The following is a 16,529-nucleotide window of genomic DNA, read 5'->3' on the forward strand; positions in this document are numbered from 1 at the left end:
GTGTGTGTGTGTGTGTGTGTGTGTGTGTGTGTGTGTGTGTGTGTGTGTGTGTGTGTGTGTGTGTGTGTGTGTGTGTATTTATGTGTGTATAGAACTGAGAATATGATAGAGAAGGAGGTGTAAGGGGCTAAGACGTTGTTATCCTACTCACCAACCGAGAAGTTCGTGAAAGATGAAAGATAAGAAAATTCTCCTTCTCTCTCTGACCCTCCTGCTCCTATTCCCCTTCCTCCAACTCCTCTATCACACCTCTCCTTGCCTTCCTTCCTCTCTATCCCTCACCCCGGCTCTCATACACTGTTATCCTGTAGATCAAACACCGTGCACTAGCGAGAGAGAGAGAGAGAGAGAGAGAGGGAGAGAGAGAAACGATAACACCAAAGAATGGGTTCCGTGCAGCCTACCATTGTCATCAAGGAACATTAAGCAAGCAGCTAGATGTCAGATAACCTAACCGTTTACCACTGCTGGTACCTATGATTACAGTCATGATATCATCACCGCCTCTTTAAAAGGTAAATACAATTCCCTGAGATTCCCGCTTATTCCTGGTGTTTACAAACGATACGAAAAGCGATATTAAGGAGGACTGTGGACTCCAGATGAGACGAAAATAGACTGATGAAGGCTTCAAGACTTTTTAAGACGTGTATACATCTAAATTATCTAGTTTGTGGGGGAGAAACTAAGATATTCGTTTGTGATATTGGACACGTTTAACGTCGAGTGCTGAAGCGAATTCGCTGGCAACGAGGCCATATCCAACACTATCGGACACTGGCTGGGTTCTTGAGGCACTCATTTATCGTCTCAAGTGTGATCGGAGAAGCGAAGTGCGTCAAATTAGAGGGCCTTGGGTCCGTGTTACTGGAGTTAGAAAATATTTTACTGGTAACTATAGTGCTTTTCTGCTGAAAAGAATAGTCTGTCCTCACGCTTTGACAAGCGTCAAATATGAAGTTGTTTTAGTTTATCAAGAAGCATACTAACCAGAGCCCCGGATTCATCTGGCATTTACGCATCTGGGGCCAGATTCACGAAGCAGTTACGCAAGCACTTACGAACCTGTATATCTTTTCTCCATCTTTGTCGGCTTTGTTTACAATTATTAAACAGTTCCTAAGCACCAGGCGGCTGTTTATAACAATAACAACAGTTGATTGGGAAGTTTTCATGCTTGTAAACTGTTTAATAAATGTGACCAAAGCCGTCAAAGATTGAGGAAAGATGTACACGTTCGTAAGTACCTGCGTAACTGCTTCGTGAATATGTCCCCCGCTTACGAAACCTGCACATCTTACAACAAATTATGGCAGCTTTCTTTACAGTTATTAAATACTTTACGAGCTTCGAAACTTCCCGACCCACTTAAATTATTGTTAATAGCTGCCTCGTATAGAGCTTCTGAGTTCATAAACTCTCTAATAAATATCAACAAAAACACCTGATTAAAGATGTACAGGTTCCGTAAACGAATATAAAATGCTTGTTGAGTCCTCGCCCCGGGCAGCCGATGCTCATTAGTACCAGGAAGTGTGTGTGTATGTATATATATATATATATATATATATATATATATATATATATATATATATATATATATATATATATATATATATATATATATATATATATATATATATATAAGGTGTTTTAAATTATCTGAATTACGACGTGATTTATTGCGTCAATATTGCGGTGCATTAAAGAAGAATGACGCGAAGGGACACAACTGAACAAAAGTGAGATGAAAAGGAAAGTTGACAGTTGGTTTCTTTCTCGACTCACAATGGGGGATCCCGGGTTCGATTCTCGGGCGGAATAGAAATGCTAGAGTTTGCAATCAGGGTTTGGTTGTAAAACCTAAGTTGTGGTTTCACTTAGAAGCCTCAGGACCCCGAGTGTATTCAGTAGAATCCTAGGTTGCATTTTTTTTTACCATGTTGTGATACAGTGGTCTAGGGCGTGTGCTTGGGAGTACCAAGTGAGCGGGTTCGAATCCTCTTCATTGTTCCTGACCCTTAAAGGTAAGGGTCTCTTACCCTTAGGTCTCTCGCTCTTGAGTCTCTCAGTCTTGGGTTTCTCACCTCTCATATATTGGCTCCCAAATCCAGATAAAACGAAATATTATTGAAACGAGGACGGATATTGGACGGCTGGCTGTACAGGTGGACAGGGAAATATATGGACCTAGTTCCTAAAATACCTATACACATGTATACATACATATCACTCGATAGCAAGCATGTACATGTATACAAGTGCTCCCTTACCTATGTTATTTAGTCTCCACACACACAGAAATACTTAACACACAACATTCAATGAACCAACACTGTCTACTACCCCCCATACGTCAATCAATCCTCTAAAACACGACTGACTGTCCCTGTCTCCTGTCAATTATGCCTGTCAGGCGGCTAACAACCTGACATTTTGACAGCAGTTGAGCCAGACAAAGTCAAACAAAAAATTCACTTCTAAAACTACAGTGTACCAGATCCACGAGGGAAAGCTTTTCTGGAGATTATATATATCTGGCTATACTGTTGTGGATTTTAATTCTCGCTATCCAATAGTCGAGTTTCTTTTTAATCTCAATAAAGAAGAGTCGAGGTATTTATTTTTTCCTTCTTTCGCAGACGCCAAAGAATTGTTGGCAACCGCGCGAAATATAAAGCTTAGTGAATGTATGCCTTTTTCGGGGCTAATTAATAATCAGCTTGGAAAGACTGCTCGGGGCTGGTATACGTTGCGTATACGCTTTGGCACGGTACAAAGTCCATAATATATTGTTTTCTCGTTATATGCGAAGAACGTATTGAATAAAATCATGCCTTTGACATCTAACCTTGGAGTTACTCTCTCTCTCTCACCCTCGCATCTCTCACCCTTGGGCCCTTCACCCTAGCAGCCTCTCACCCCTTGGGCCCCTCACCCTAGCACACCTCTCACCCTTGGGCCCCTCACCCTAGCAGCCTCTCACCCCTTGGGCCCCTCACCCTAGCACACCTCTCACCCTTGGACCCCTCACCCTAGCAGCCTCTCACCCCTTGGGCCCCTCACCCTAGCAACCTCTCACCCCTTGGGCCCCTCACCCTAGCAACCTCTCACCCTTGGGCCCCCTCACCCTAGCAACCTCTCACCCTTGAGCCCCCTCACCCTCTCCAGCTGACACAGCAAAACTCACACTTCCAATATAAACCCTAAAACCAGTTATAATCTATATCTAAAAAACTAAATCTTTTCCCACTGTTAAAATAAAAACTTTACGTCAATTAAAAAATTAAAAGTAAAATCAATTTCTTCCAACAATCATTCCCCATTAACGTTGAACGGACTAATGGAGTTTAATCTAACGAAAGCTGTTGAGGATTAATAATAATTAATAAGGTAGTCAAGTGTAATTAACATCTGCTTACTTTACGATTTGAGAAGTGTATGTACAACCGAATAGGAAATTAAAATGTTTAAACACAAGTTACCTTCGACTTGACGCGAAATCCTTGCGAATTCCTTGTTTTATTGAGCGATGTTTTTGTTTTCTCCTTTATTGCATGTCAAATTACCATGTCAGATAAGCACGTGGCTTTTATTGTCATTTTTTTTTGCGGAAATACATTAACTCGTTATGCAGTGTTTTTGTTTTGTTTAGATATTATATATACGTGAATAAAGCTGTTCATCTGTGGCTTGCAATTTCCACTGGGCTTGATTATCATAACTATGCATGAGTGGGTTTCAGATGCACGCAAATGCGGGCAATATATGACGGTTTTATGGTTAGTTAAAAGTGATTTAGAAGTATGCGTGAGCATGCGCGCGCGCATGTACATGAGCTCGCTCACACACACACACACACACACACACACACACACACACACACACACACACACACACACACACACACACACATTCTTAGGGTGAAAAATAGGAAATATTCCCACTAAACACTCTATAGAGACGTTCAAATAATAATTTCAGCGTAAGCGTAGTAGGAAAAATATGCCGCGCTAATCGAGCAAATTATACAAGCTAATTCCAATCATAATTTCAAAAGTGAATATTGACAGGACGGGAATAATTGCATTAGACAACCATCGACTGGAAAGGCATGGGAGCCCAGGAGCTGAAACTCATCCCAGACGGCACAAACCAGTGAGACCCTACTGTCAACTTCACATAAAAAGCAGATCAGGAGATCTCTCTCTCTCTCTCTCAACACTCAAGTACACAATATACTTGTTGTCCTTGGCTCTATAAAATGAATGAAGCTGTTTGCCTCTTACGTTGCAATCTCCATGTTGTTGTTTTTTTTTTTACAACTTTTATCAACTCTTCAAATGTCTGTTGCAGACGAGGAGTTGAACATGCACACATCCCTGAGTCTCGTTGTGTCTCGCTTCCTTGATATATTTTTTTATCTTTCTCCGTTTTCAACGGTCACTATTTTTTTTTACCTCTCTGTGTTCCCTATTTGGATAACTGTCTGGCTGCGGGTGTATGTCTATCTGCTTCTCTCTCTCTCTCTCTCTCTCTCTCTCTCTCTCTCTCTCTCTCTCTCTCTCTCTCTCTCTCTCTCTCTCTCTCTCTCTCTCTCTCTCTCTCTCACTCTCTCTTAAGGACCCAAGAGACTTTGTCCCTCTGGAGGTAAAGATAATTTATTTTTATTTGTTTCCTACAGTATTAAAAATATCCACTGAAGCCACATCACTGGACACTGGGCAATTATTTTTTTATTTTTTTTTACTTAGGATTAAATTGTTAGAAATGTGATACAATACATCCTACAATACAATAGTGGGCAGCTTGGATGAGTGGTGGGCAGCTTGGGTGACTGGTGGACAGTTTGGATGACTGATGGGCAGTGTGGATGACTTGTAGGCTACTTGGATGACTGGTGGGCAGCTTGGATGACTGGTGGGCAGCTTGGATGACTGGTGGGCAGCTTGGGTGACTGGTGAACAGTTTGGATGACTAGTAGGCATTTTTGGATGACTGACGAGCCTATCAGGCATCTAAGCTTGCATGATTGGTGGGTTACTAGAATGATAGACAAATTGGGGTTTAATGGGCAGCTTAGACTACTGGTGGGCAACTTGGATAACTGATGGACAGCTTAACTGTATCTTATATTTTTTATTATTATTAAAATCTACTTGTAATTAAAATATTACTAGTAATAAATATGTACAATAACTTTACTATGAAATTACTTTAATGTCGTAGTAACTCATAAAATTTATAATCATACGTTGTCTCACAGCTAATATTTTTTTCTATCTATGCATTTCATTATCTTCCTAATCCTCTCCTCTCTCTCTCTCTCACTGTTTCCAACTTTTCTTCTGCTTTTTTACCTCTTTTTTGTTCGTCTCTTCTCCTTTATCCTACTGAACTATCGTTCTTCGTCTCTTTATCCTTGTCACCTTTCATTCTACTTCTGTTTATCTTCCTCTGGTAATTCCCCTTCCTAATCCTTTTCTCACTTGATCTTCATTCTTCCATATTTCTTACTTTAATTTTTCCCCTTCTTGTTGTTTTCATTTACTGCTTCCTTCAACATTTTCACCCCTCTTTTTCTCTCCGCCTCCTTCCCTTGCCTTTGCTTTATCCTTATCTATCATTCTCCCTCTGTTTATTCCCTATTATTATGTTTCTCTTTACATTACTTATTCTCCATTATCTCTTTCTTTATACCCCCTTCCTAATTCTTCCTCTCTTTTGCTACCTCCTTCATTCTTCCCTCTCTCGTTATCATTCATCTTCCCTCTCTCGATATCATTCATCTTCCCTCTTCTCTCTCTTGATATTCTTCTCCCTAAGTTATCTTTACAATTACTGTCAATTTACCACAATAATAATCAGAGTTATTTGAATTTAAAATTATTCAAAGTGTACATAAATAATAGCTGATTGGCCTTATTATAAAATATTGTACAATGTTGAAAGCTTAGATTACTTTGCTCGACAGCTTAAATAACGCTGTTGGACGGCTGTTGATCACTTAAACCAGACAGCTTGTGTTGACCAGAGAGATTGTGTTGATCAGAGATTGTGTTGACCAGAGAGATTGTGTTGATCAGACAGCTTGTGCTGATCAGAGAGATTGTGTTGACCAGAGAGAGGGAGAGATTGTGTTGACCAAAGAGAGATTGTGTTGACCAGAAGCTTGTGTAAGTTGCATGGGATTGGTTTTCTGGAATTTGCTTAACTACTAATCAAAATAATAATAATCCTAATCAGTATAAGTATCAAATACTGATCAGGATAACTAGACAATACTGATCTGGATAACTAGGAAATACTGATCAAAATAACTCTGAAATACTGATCATAATAACCAGGGGAAACTGATCGAGATAAACAGGAAACACTGATCAGTGTAACTTGATCAATACTGACCAGGATAACTAAAAAGTATTGATTAAGATATCAAGGTAATACTAATCAGAATAACTATGAAATATTAATTAGGATAACTTGGATATAATGACCAGGATAGCCGGAAAATACTGGCTAGGATAACTAGGAAATAACGATCAGGAGAATTAGGATATACTGATCAGGATAATTCTGGTTTTATGAACACCTTCAACACAGGACATATTATACATACAGAAAACGGGTTCAAAATAGCACTAAAGCTTGCTCAAACAGCGATAAATCTGGTTCAAAACAGCGATTAAACCGACCTTAAAACTCCCCAAAATCGTCACGATAGATCGTTCTCGATTAGAAGATCTGGGGAGCCATTTGTGCTGATAACTAGTTTGCTGGTAACTAGTGCTGGTAGTTAACCGACGCAAACCGACAAACATATATCCCCGGTCCAACGACGGATAAGTTTCATATAGTGGACAGTCTGTATATACCTCTGGAAAGTTAGCGTACGCAATTCAACCTTCTTCCTGCATCTATTTACACCCCTTAAACTCTGTCTTTTTTTCTGAGTTTTTACCCTGAGGTCAGTGACCCCTTGTGAGGCCGTTCTGACACTCGCTTGAAGACCCTCAACTCAGGATAGCACTTCCAAGGAAACACTCAATGTAACATCATGAGTTAAGTAACGTTTCATAAGTAAACCAAACAAATAAGATCAAAAATGCTGAGGTTACGTTGTGATTTTTGTTGGACCTTGAAACTTCTCAAGTGTTAGAACAGATGAAAAATATATTAAAATACATGGTTTGATATTTTGGCAAACCAAAATAAATAACCTGATTTTCGGAGAGGTAATTACAGGTGTTAAAGTTTCGCTTTAGCCATAACCAGAAGGAAGGTGGTGGTATTAGGCGCCACCCCACAACCTATCCTCCTGACCGGAGTGGAATCAGTTAGATGATAAACACACACACACACACACACACACACACACACACACACACACACACACACACACACACACACACACACACACACACACACACACACACACACTGCTCCAGGGGGAAACATTGAAGTATTTGTCTCTGTCTCTCATGGCATTGATTCGTCCTAGGAGGAGCTGTAACCCAGATGTGGCCACTGGGGAGCTGGTCGGCCGAGCGGACAGCACGCTGGACTTGTGATCCTGTGGTCCCGGGTTCGATCCCGGGCGCCGGCGAGAAACAATGGCCAGAGTTTCTTTCACCCGATGCCCCTGTTACCTAGCAGTAAAATAGGTACCTGGGTGTTAGTCAGCTGTCACGGGCTGCTTCCTGGGGGTGGAGGCCTGGTCGAGGACCAGGCCGCGGGGACACTAAAGCTCCGAAATCATCTGAAGATAACCTCAAGATAACTGTCATCGACGTGCAGGTAGTGTCAATGGCACCATACACCATTGTGTGGTGTATGTTGTGTTACCATACAACATTGTTTGGTAATCGGTGTTTCATGGACGATTACATTTTGATTGATTACTCTGGAATGGCTGATTAATATACTTTGAAATCAATGATTATATTAATCGACGCTCTAAGACCACCATGAACGAAGATATAAATAAGTCTTACCTACTGATTTGAGAACGAAATACCACCACCAGTGACAATTCTCTCAAGCGTTGCAAACTTTCCATTCACCTGGCCATAACATAAACCCATTATAAGAGTTCCCAACTGAACGCCTGTTAGCAAGAGGTCCTATAACAGCCTCTCAAGTCCCATTAACCTGCCGATATATGGACCACACCACTACCTGACTACGGAGTCGGCAAATGCAACTCACCGGCACATTAATCACATGGCATCATCAAGGCTGCTGGCACGGCCTTTAATGGCCACTCTTACCTGGAAGAGGAACAATAGGTAGGACCCCCCTAGGGGTGAATTCCTTGCAAACACACACAACTTGTCTCTCTCTCTCTCTCTCTCTCTCTCTCTCTCTCTCTCTCTCTCTCTCTCTCTCTCTCTCTCTCTCTCTCTCTCTCTCTCTCTCTCTCTCTCTCTCTCTCTCTCTATTTTCCGCTTGTTACAACTTGTAATAAACTTGTTACATCTTGTTATAACGTTTTTATGACTTATTAGAATGTTGTTACAACTTGCTGTATTCAAGTTCAAGTATGTTCATTGAGACAAGAAAGAAATACATCTCAATGGGATAGAGTAGCTTAGGCTATTTCTACCCCCCCCCCCCTCCCTTCCCCACCCACCAAATTGCTGTATTGGTTGTTAAAACTCGTTCGAACATTGTAGAAACGTCGTAGTTTCGTTGTGTTTTGGCGGGGTTTTGATGCTTGTCTAATTTCCTCTTCGGCCACCTGGGGGGTGTGGTGGTGGGGGGGGGGGGTTGTCTCACCTGTGCCTCATATATTTACGACAATGCACATTGAATATTACGGGCTCACCATAGCCCGTGCTACATGGACACTTCGTCCTGAGTAGCTAAATCTGAAACAACAACAACAACATTTAAAAAGAGACGATAACCAAAATGTTATCTTCTGATGGTCCAGCATGATCTGATTATGATCCAAGATGACCTGATAATGCTCCAAGATGTTCTAATTACAATACAGGATGAACCGTGAGGTCTTGAATTCTCTGATTTTCACATGTGTAGGGGAGTTGAGTATCTGATTTCCTACAGAGGTTACAATCGTAATCAGTTGCCATATATATATATATATAACAATCATTGTCCTTTCTGGAATGTTTTGGGCCAAATCACGAATAGTGATCGTCGATCATTTAGTGATCTGCATCTATTTCCCTTTGGATTGGTTGGTGGTTGATTCATACTGCGGTTGTTTCTCCCTATACTTGACTCACACTGTGGTTGACTCACACTGTGGTTGACTCACACTGTGGTTGACTCACAATATGGTTGACTCACAGTGTGATTGACTCACACTGTGGTTGACTCACAATATGGTTGACTCACACTGTGGTTGACTCACAATGTGGCTGACTCACAATATGGTTGACTCACACTGTGGTTGACTCACAATGTGGTTGACTCACAATGTGATTGACTCACAATGTGATTCACTCACACTGTGGCTGACTCACAATGTGGTTGATTCACAATATGGTTGATTCACAATATGGTTGACTCACAATGTGGTTGACTCACACTGTGGTTGACTCACACTGTGGTTGACTCACGCTGCGATCGTCTAAGCATTACACACTGAGGGCGTTCGGAACAGGACGACATGGCAGTAATGGTCACATACATATAACCTTCCTTAAGTAAACATTGAGTCAGTTAACGCGTCCATATCGAACCCTAGACTCACAGCATACTACACAAAAAATATATACGTAACTTGTCTTTATTTCAACAACTGTTCCATCAAACTATTTGGACAGTAAACCGTTTTGTTTGAGTGTGATTTTGCGACATTTTCAGTTTTCAGACTAACTTTAGCTTCGTTGCTTGTCCGCGTTCTCTCTTTTATTTGAGCTTTACAGCAATAATTATTATTACGTGTCATAGAATCTACAGTCGTAAGTCTTTATTTATTTATTAATTACCTATGATAATTGAGAATCCTGAATTTTTGTTCCTCCCTTAGAGCAACCTATCCTGCAAGCATTTCTCAAATATTAATATATATATATATATATATATATATATATATATATATATATATATATATATATATATATATATATATATATATATATATATATATATATATATATAGAATTATTTTGAGTATAGTTAAGTCTAAGATAGGTTAGGTGTTTTGGTTCTATCGGCAAATATTGGTATTTACCGTACATGAGAGAAGTATTAGGAATTGGGAGATTCGAATCGGAGACGTGAGCAAAGCGTGGTCCAAAAAACTGAGTTGAGCAGTTGAGCAGTGTCTAGTGTTTTCGTTCATAAAGACATAGTTGGCTGGTGGATAAATGAGTATTTGGCTGGTTTAAGAGGACGGATTAAAACATTTGTGAGGATGGACTGATAGAACACTCGATTTACAATCGAGAGAACTGCGGTTCGAATCCTTGACGGTGTGCAATGTGATGTTCAAGATTCGCTCACCCATTCCTTACCCCCGTCCTATCCCAAATCCTTATCCTAGCCCCTTACAAGTGCTATGTAGTCGTAATGTCTTGATGACGTCTCCTGATAGTAGCATTCCCCTTCACCCATTAGTAAATCGATAACCTGGATGTAAATTGGCGGATGGATCATGTTCTAAGGAAACCACAACGCCAAGTAAAATAACAACTTCCTACTACCTGACCTTAATCATATCACCAAGAAACAGATTAACAGCAGAGGACTCGTCTTGTTGAATTGCTTCCTTGGGGGAAGCTTGCAGACCTTTCAACAGTAACACAAAGTCACTTCTCTCACACTATCATTCTTCACGATTTGTAGTGTGTGTGTGTGTGTGTGTGTGTGTGTGTGTGTGTGTGTGTGTGTGTGTGTGTGTGTGTGTGTGTGTGTGTGTTTCATTGGTCATATGCGAGTACTCCATTACAACGTTTCATATATCAGTAGCAGAAGACCATATAAAGAAAAATGCTGAACCAGCGCCCGTGCACATGACACAGACACTGACCGACAGTAATCAACACTCTCAATAACCATTTAGAGGTTAACAAACGTCTACTGCTACTCGAGAGAGAGAGAGAGAGAGAGAGAGAGAGAGAGAGAGAGAGAGAGAGAGAGAGAGAGAGAGAGAGAGAGAGAGAGAGAGAGAGAGACAAATACCTGAGCTTCAGTCGTATCTGCAGAGGACAAGTTAAGTGCCTTTAGGCACTGACCTAACACGCCTATTATGGCACAGTGCCCACAGTAACACGTAATGACCTGACCCACATACGGAGCGGGGGCTGGTCAACAACGTTAACCTCATGCACGAACTTTTATGTACAAAAAAAAAAGAAAGACTGTTTTGCTGGATGTGGGTAAATTTGCCCCCACCAAGTCGCAGTGTAACTCTAAAAGAACTCAAGAACAAATAATTGAACAACAATATGAATGAGTGAGAAATAATAATGATGAATTGATCTACTTGAGTGTCGAGTCTGTCGAGTTAACGCCCAAAAAAAAATAGGTCAATACGGAAAAAAATATATAGAAGGGAAATTGGTTAATGGGCAAGAAGGGGGAATGACAGGAGGAATATTAACACACATGCATTCACAGTAGCAAGTAAATGGGAGTGGTGCGGGCTTGACCTCATTTGTCACCTCTCTCTCTCTCTCTCTCTCTCTCTCTCTCTCTCTCTCTCTCTCTCTCTCTCTCTCTCTCTCTCTCTCTCTCTCTCTCTCTCTCTCTCTCTCTCTCTCTCTCTCTCTACTTTTCCTAATTCCCTCATTCTATCTTCTCTCCTTACAGTTGATATGTAAGTTTTTCTCCTTCAACCTCCTCTCCTTCCTCTTCCACATCAAAGATTCTCTCCTCCTTCCCCTTCCTCTATCTCTATATTCCCCCCACCCTCCTTCCCTCCCTCCTTCTCTGTATTCTATATTCCACCCTAACCTCTGTATTCCTCCCCCTATCCTCATTCTTTCTCCTCCCCCCCCCCACCTCCCCAACTACCTCTTCCACCTCCCCCCTCCTTCCCCCCCCCTCTCTGCGATCAGCTGATCCCACCACCTGGCGGCTGCTGGTGAAAGTTGTGCTGCTGGCCGGAAGTCACTGGCCCCGTGCTGGCCACACCTCTCTCCTGGGGCGTGTACGCGCGCGCACACGCACACACACACACACACACACACACACACACACACACACACACACACACACACACACACACACACACACACACACACACACTAGACAATTGGAGCTCAGGAATCTGTACACCTGTTGATTGACGGTTGAGAGGCAGGATCAAAGAGCCAAAGCTCAACCCCCCCGCAAGCACAAATAGGTGAGTACAAATAGGTGTGAGTACACCACACCAGTTGATTGACAGTTGAGTTACGGACCAAAGAGCCAAATCTCAACCCCCGCAAGCACAACTAGGTGAGTACAACTAGGTGAGTACACACACACACACACACACACACACACACACACACACACACACACACACACACACACACACACACACACACACACACACACACACACACACACGCACACGCCATACATAAACATATCAAACAATTATGAAAACACAAGAACCTCTAAGATTCATAATGGTTCATGAACACACACTTAAAACGTTTTTAATGCGTAATTCGTTGGTTTTTACGGCAAATTCACAGCTTCAAGAGAAAATATGGAAAGTATTCAAACTTTGGGAATTGAAATAAAAATCCTAAGTACAACACGAAGGAGACAGGGGCCCAAGAGCTGAGTTTCGCTCTCCATATGCAGAGATGACCACAGACTAGTAGGCACTCACACACATACATAAATACGTCCATTTAATTACTCCTTCCTTAGGCGTTTCACAGACTTTCAACCCACAACTTTCACCCAACCAGACATGCACACTATTCCTGCAAACCCCCAACTCAATGGTCCCCCTACCCCCCATCCCTCACTTTTCCCTACTTAACCCCTCCTACCAAAAGCTCCGCAACATACCCAAACGCCGAACCCATAGCCATTCAAATCCCCATTACGTTACCCCTACTCTTAGCTCTCAACCCACAAAATTGGAGCAACTCTCAATCACAAACCTCACCCACCCCCATTATCCCTCAAATCGCGTTCACTCCTAATACCTTCCCCACACACAAAAAAAACCCTACGCACATCCATCGCAGCTATAGCCGTGGGCGATTTCAATCATCCAGAAACCGATTGGAAAATTAGACATTTCCCCGGAAACAGAGACATGAGACGTTAAACTAGTTGAGGCCAAAGAAAGCATCATTCTTATGTGTTATATTTACGACGTGTCTATGCACCGAGAAGGTGATCCGCCTTCATATTTATCAGGAATAATGGACGCAAATATAGAGAAGTTTGAATACCAAATGCCCAGAGGAGCCCTTGATCACTGTACGCTAACATTCACTAACAATGTACAGTCAAAACCCAAAAGAAAAGACAAATATTGAAAAGAAAAAATAAGGAAAATCAAGAACCTTATTTATGGAAAGGGAAACTACGAAAATAAAAAATCACACAAAAACTCAATGGAAAACCGAACTAAGGGACAAATCAATGCGCGATATGATGAAATTCGCGAATAAAAATGTTTAGAGGCACTATGGAGGTACATTCCTCAAAAAAAAAAGATATATGATATATGACAGGATGACAGTGAGTCAAAAAGAAAGAAGGCAAGGCAGTAAAATGTATATGAATGAAACAGTAGAAAAATTACGAGGCATAAATGACAAAGAGAAGAGGGAAAAGAATAAGGATTGAAGGGGTATACATAAGAAACAAACATAATAAGAACAATCTCAATAAACGATCATGAGTTGAGGTTTACCAAGAAAATTAGAGAGTTAATGTCGTAAAATAGGGTGTGTAAATAGTTAAGAGAAATATTTTAATTGGTCATCAATAGGAAACCGGAAAACTGCTTGACGTGGGAACAAGGAAAGTCACCTCTAGCAAATGATGTTAGTACAAGAGTGTTCAAAGAGGTAAAAGGCTATAGACCTGACAGAAACTCCTCACAATGTATCCTAAAGCAGTTGCTGAAAGTATGAACAAGCAGCTTGAAACGCTTTCCAAGTGAGTACTGGAGATACAAGTAGCGCCAAATAGCTGGAAGGAGGCACGTATCATACTGGAAATCACACGGGGTTACTGCTCAACAACCAGCCACCAATGGTCTTAGCAAGCATACTATGCAAAGTGCTAGAGTGACTAATGAGGAAGCGAACAATGGAAAGCCTAGAGAGAGTTAACTTGACAACAAAGCATCAATACGGGTTAAGAAAAGTCATGTCTGATAAATGTATTGTAGGACCTCGAGAGGTTGCAGAGGACATAAATAAATTGCAGGCATGGGTTGTCTTCCTTCATCAAAGGAGTGTGTGCTGAGCCACACCTTGTTGCCTCGGAGGAATACTTATGTACAATTACGTAGAGGTTCATGCACCAAGGTAATATGCTAAATCACACCCCTCACCGTCCCGACTCCCCCCACAAACTTGATTAGGCCAATCAGGGGCCAGTGCCAATTGCTGGCTTGTTCACCATTGGCTTTCTTGTCCGGCTTTCTACGAGACTGCCAGAGGTCTAAAGGTTATTCAACTTGTAGATGGTATATCTTCTTGGTACTGCCCCCCTTCAAGAGAAAAAATTTTCACACTGTTCTCTCAAATTGCTCTTGACAGGGCATTGTACTAGTTCGAACAAGTTAACAAGCTAACCCCTTATTGCCAACAACGACAAAGAAAAGGGGACATATATATATATATATATATATATATATATATATATATATATATATATATATATATATATATATATATATATATATATATATATATATATATATATATATATATATATACATAAGGACTACAACGTGCAGGAGTATAAAGAGGTAGACTTCACTACTCTGTAGCCACTGATAAATAACTACTTTTTTAGTTTATTTTCTACCACAGATGTGGTCGTTCATTTACGATGCTAACCAGAATATATAAATTTTCTTCTGTCCTCGTTGGCCAGTGTTAGAGATCTGTTAGACGTCATGTAGTGTACAGAGTTAACGAACACCCAACCACAGAAGGTGATTGTAGTTCGTTTACAATTCTAACCAGCATACATACATTCTCATCTGTCCAACATAAAGAGGGTTAGAGATCTGTTTTCCCACATATTGTGCTGTGGGTTGAGTGCTGTGAAGCATTCAACCACAGAAGATGATTGTCTTTTGTGTGTTTTTTGGCAGTGCATCCCAGCATTCATACTGATTGGTACGTTCTCTCACATACACACGCACGCACACAAGCCATATAGATAATATATATGCATTGTTAATAGCTAAGAAGGTTTCAATGCTTAGGTACCAATTCTGCATAATTTTCCCTCTGAATTGTATCTTAAAGTCCTTGTCATGGAGCAATTAGCGACTTCATATACAAGTATGTTCTTTGTGTCCAATTACTTCTAGTTCTCTCATATGACAGGGTTGTGAATGAAGAGAGTTGTAAATCTTGCTTACTTTACCTGATATGGATGTAAATGAGTTCAAATTAAGCATGAATGACTGCAATTTAACCTCATTGGCATTGTTTTATTTAAAATACAAGGAGCCGGAGTACAGAAGCACCACAACAAACATTGTGGCATTGTCTAACTCAGTGATTCCCAACACATTTTGAATTGGAGGAACACTTGAAATATATCATAGTATCTCGAGGAGTCCCAACCTGGCTGGCTTCGATTAGGTTCGACAGGGGACCCCTACCTGCCCGACACATGTAACTTTCAACTGGAAACCTCTGCCTGGCTGACACATATTGGGTTCGACTAGGGTAAATTACAAAATAATGTAAAGCAGTAGAATTAAAACCTAACTTTTACTTTTTACTCATACTCGAGGAACTTTGGTTGGGAATGTGACTGTGCTCAGTGTATTATTTGTCGTCCAGGAGACTTCAATGCTTAGGTACCAATCCTTCGTTGTTTTCCAACATTAATGTATTATCTGGAAATAACATTCTCAGCTCTTGTCAGGTCGTTTACCATTGCACTTATGTAGAGATAAAAAAATTACGAGAGAGAGAGAGAAAAAAAAACAGACAGACAGACAGACACAGACACAGATACAAAGAACACACACACACAAAGACCAAAGAGTCGACGGTCAACCCCGTCAAGCACAACAGGGTGAGTACACACAGACATGCATGACTACGTACACATGCCTCAAATAAGCCACAGAGACATTAGAAAGATTTTTTTTAGTGTCAGGGCACTTAACAAATGGAATGGAATGCATTATGCATTGATGTTGTGGAGGCAGACTTCATGCTCAGTTTCATATATAGATATGATAGGGCCCAGTAGGCCCAGGAATCTGTACGCCAGTTGATTGACAGTTGAGAGGCGGGACTGAAGAGCCAGAGCTCAACCCCCTGCAAGCACAACTACGTGAATACACATGCTTACCTACCTTGTGTCTGTCTTGTGAAGGTTCCATGGATCAACGACCC

This window comes from Procambarus clarkii, chromosome 89 (genome assembly GCF_040958095.1).
Source record: "Procambarus clarkii isolate CNS0578487 chromosome 89, FALCON_Pclarkii_2.0, whole genome shotgun sequence".
Lineage (NCBI taxonomy): Eukaryota > Metazoa > Arthropoda > Malacostraca > Decapoda > Cambaridae > Procambarus > Procambarus clarkii.